Below are 4,450 nucleotides of genomic sequence, written 5' to 3'. Positions count from 1 at the left end.
CTTGTATTTGACTATTCTCCATTCTCTACTCCTTGACCCTGGCTCTTGTACCCGTTATTGCGGTCTTCTGTTGTCCCAGACTTTGGCTTGTGATCCACTATTCTATACCTGTTCCTCAGTTCATTTATTTTACTATTAGCATTAAGCCCAGCCACCCCTAAGGACCAGTAATCCACCTGTCCATTTAGATTTCCTATCTACCTAGGTGTGACCTAAGATTTGTGTGTTGGACCTGGGTGTATCATTACAGTATCTCACTTTTTCTTTTTATACATATCTCATAGGAATCACTAAATAGGGATAGTGTCAAGGAGTTTTGCCAAGTTCTTTGAAGAATAATTGCATATTTTCTCATTTACCCTTATTTTTAAGAGTACTTTTAGTTCAGCTACCATACACTGACTAGACACATATCATATCTCGCAGCTCCCTGTTTTGAATTATGGTTTTAACTAACAATGGCCTCGATATAAAAAGCTTATTTTTGGATAAGCTTTTCAAATGATAGATTTTTTAATTTTTTTTTTTAAATATAAACTTTTAAAATGATGGAAAATGGTATTTAAAGTATTTATAGTAATAGTTATGGAAAATATCCTAATATTTGATATTTTTTTATTTTGATATTTTTCATACTTGAATAGCTTGAAAATTAAAATAATTTTAACAGCTTACTGAAAATGTATAATTAATTGGAAATTCCTACCCAGAAATATTAAATAGAGGCCTTTACCTGTAATCTGTCTTTGTGAGATATTTGTATCCCGTCTCCACTATTACTGGATGTTGTATTGAATTGTGGATATTTACAGTGACAATCTCTTTCACATGCATGTATGATGAGAACCAGTCTGAATACATTCAGCTAAAAAAAAATTTTTTTTTAAAAATGAGCGTTACTGTCTGTTAAAATAGACAAGAACAGACCAGCCACAACGCAGACAGCTGCATCAACAGGAAACTATCACAGGCGAACAGACTAACCACATCCAGGGCAGCCCGGGGTCTTCCCCTTTACCACTCTCTCTCATTTAGAAACCCATGACACGAATCATTGGCACATAACGTTCTGTATTTAAATACTGTTCAATTTGAGTATGCATTACAATGGGAGCCATGTCCCACTGCTCTACAAGGCAATTTTATGTATACTTTAATATTCTGTTAGTTTTTGCTCCTGTTTTTTTTAACAGTTACACGCGTCATGTTCAGCAAGCAGCATAGACAGCTGAATGTCTCACTGTTCTTGGTTTTAAGCTAACATTCAGGAAAGAGAACTCCATAGGGTTTATTCCAAGTTCTATAATTGACATGCGTTTGGGTTAACTATCTGATATGGTTGGCTGCCGTACTGAGCAAAGAAGGACAGCACTGGGAAGCATAGGGAACCAGTGATTGGCTGAGAGTGTCAGCCTTAAAAAGAAGACTATGCTTCCTGCTGATTATAACTCCAGAAGTTGTAAAACTGAGCTTGGATAAGTGGCATCAATGAAATGTTACTTCCTAATTTGCCGTCCAAGATCTATCCACAGATTGCATGTGGCATTCAATATATGCAGCCAGTTAGAGTGACACCCTTCTGTATGTCACTAATCTCAATGTAAAAAGTTATGATGGATTTACATTTCTGCTTGTTAAAGTGACAAAAACGGGTGGAAATGGGTAAAGCCACCATCAACCTTTGTCCAATCCCAGCAGCCGTCACACATGATGGTTGTGGGATTCAGGTATAGTCTCACTCATTGCGAGATGTGATCTATGGAGGCTCCCGTGTTTTCACAGGATCCTCTACAGACCTCAGTGATTTCTATTCTCGCTCATGTGTGAGATTACAGCAATGACACATAGCACTGACAGATTAAGCACCAGGAGCTGAAGATGGTCCCCAGGAAGAAGATTGCACCAGCCTCGAGGGAAAACGTCACGTAAGTACGTAAGCTACCTTTCACTGCGCCCAGTGGCCACCGCACTCGATGCAAAGATGTCAAACTTTGGGGACTTTGCTAAATAACCCCTACAAAGTGATGGATTTACTTTAAGTGTTACTGTTTTCAAGATGTGTCCCACGCACCAGTCTGCTTCTCTTTTCTTCTGTGAGCAGTGAGGGAGTAGCAATAATTGGCTGACAGTGTTAGCTAGCACACTACTGTCTAAAATTAATGCTGCTGATAGACTTATCTTCCTTACTTGTCACTTCTCTCACACCTTGCCCTTTATCTTATATTGACTTCCTGTACCCTGCAGGATTCAATTCAATATACTTACCAGGGCCAGACTTAGGGGTGTGCAAGCTGTAATGGGAGCAGGGGCCCCAGACAGCCGATATAGGTCGCACAAGCAGGGGCCGGCAGCGCAGTGGCAGAATTTCAAAAGTCTGTCACATGAATATTTGTTTTTGAATAATTAATTTTAAAAAGCCCCTATACAAATACTACACAACTATACACACACTATACTATACATGGATGAGAGGGTGTGACTGGCGAGGAGCACTGTGAAGATATTTCGCGCACAGGTTAAAGCCTAAAGCCAACCCTGTTCACCCAGATAGCTCTTAACTGTCACGATACATGACCCTCGCAGTGTCGAACAATCACAGATATGATGTCTCTTCTGTGTTCTGATGCACACCTACTTATCCCTTCCTGGAGCCTCATTATGACATCATATATGACATGGAACCCTTTAATTAGTCTCCTTTTGTAATGTCAGTCTGAGGCGCTTGCTGATGATGTATACACAATTGTGACATCATGGCCACGTATAACCAATCACAACCCAGTATAGGATATATACCTCCTGGTTGTCCTTGTTTCCTTGCCCTGTCGTGGTTCTTGTTACATGATAGTGAATTTATACTGTGTGTGGGGTTTACGGTTTTCTGAGCTCTACTTATTTGACCATTCTTTCCCGACTATGGATTCTGTCCATCTGTTATTCTAGACCTCGGCCTGTCTCTCGTTTATTCTCTGTCTGCTTGCAGACATTATATTTATCTGTCTTGGGTACTAGCGCGGCCATTCTAAGGACCAGTACTGATACCGGAGAAACTGACGGAAGCCAAGCACAGAGAGATGGACACAGGTTTCTTCAGGAAGGAAGAGATTCTTTATTGGATCACCGATCGGGACTCAGAGGGACTAGCGTCACCAAAATACAGCAAATTCTGAGCCCCGGACAATAGTGCAGGCTCCTTATATAGGCATATAACTCCTCCCATATTAAGCTCCACCCGCACATTCTCTTAACCAATCAATACAAATAATAATTAACTTCCTGTTTGACCGCATGGCTTGTCCAGCACAATGGAGGAGGGGGAATACTATATCCTGTATTCTTGCACATGCTCCGTACACTACTGATCGTATCTTGCCTCGTGCAACCAACTGATCGATACGTCAGCATATGCACGTACACATGCCACGTGGTAATCTCGGCCTACTAAATTTATTTTTACCGAGATTCCACCACATTCCCCCCTTTGATGCCTCTTGATATTTTACAATTACTTGAGGCATCACATAACCTTAGTTTGCTTACACCGCAAGTTACCTTGAACCAGACCAGACTTATCTTATGATGTGAATCTTCAACATTCATCTTCTTGCATTGGTTCTCCCTGATCTAGAGCCTTATATTTATATATCGCCATTATCTGTGCAGCAGCCTTCCTCTCTGCTATACTTCCTATCAGGCTTTGCACAGACCTAACTACTAAGGGTATAAGACACGGCAGGAGTAGACACAACAGTAAAATCAGTAGGACTCCACCTACCACTGCCTTAAGCCCTCCAAACCACTCATACCAGCTACCAAACCAACTACTTGGATTGTACCCTTTCCATACCTGAGTAGGCACATGCGCTAGTTTAACCATATGGCTAGTAAGCTCAGCTATTGCTTGCCCTTCATCATCTATTTGAAGACAGCAATTGCTTAGGTTAAACTTCCCACATACACCTCCCTCTACTGCCAAAAGGTAATCCAAGGCTAATCTATTCTGGTATACTGCTGTCCTCATCCTGGTATTATGTTTCACTAGAAGATTGAGCGCTTGTGATGTCTCATTTGTGATAATCTCAACCACCGCCTGTAATCTTATAATACGGTTGAGCATATAAATAGGGGTTCTATAACCAAAGGTACCATCCTCAGCCCACGTGGCTGGCCCATAATAATCTATGATACGCTGGGGAGGCCATTCATTATCTTCCCAGGTACCTATCTCTAAGGGCCCCCTTTTCTTCCTATGATTCACATCATACACTTTAACACCTAAAGTCTCACCTGTTTCAATCGGTAACAAGAAGAAGGATGGTTTGAGCATACCCAACACACATGCCCCTTCCCAGTCCTGTGGCAGCTCCGAATAGGCTTTCTTACCACAGATCCAGTACAAATTTGCTGGGGCTCTCCAGGTAGATGTGATGGATAAATCAAACCACACATC

Source organism: Pelobates fuscus, chromosome 13 (genome assembly GCF_036172605.1).
Source record: "Pelobates fuscus isolate aPelFus1 chromosome 13, aPelFus1.pri, whole genome shotgun sequence".
NCBI classification, from domain to species: Eukaryota; Metazoa; Chordata; class Amphibia; order Anura; family Pelobatidae; genus Pelobates; species Pelobates fuscus.
Note: the sequence above shows the minus strand (reverse complement) of the source record.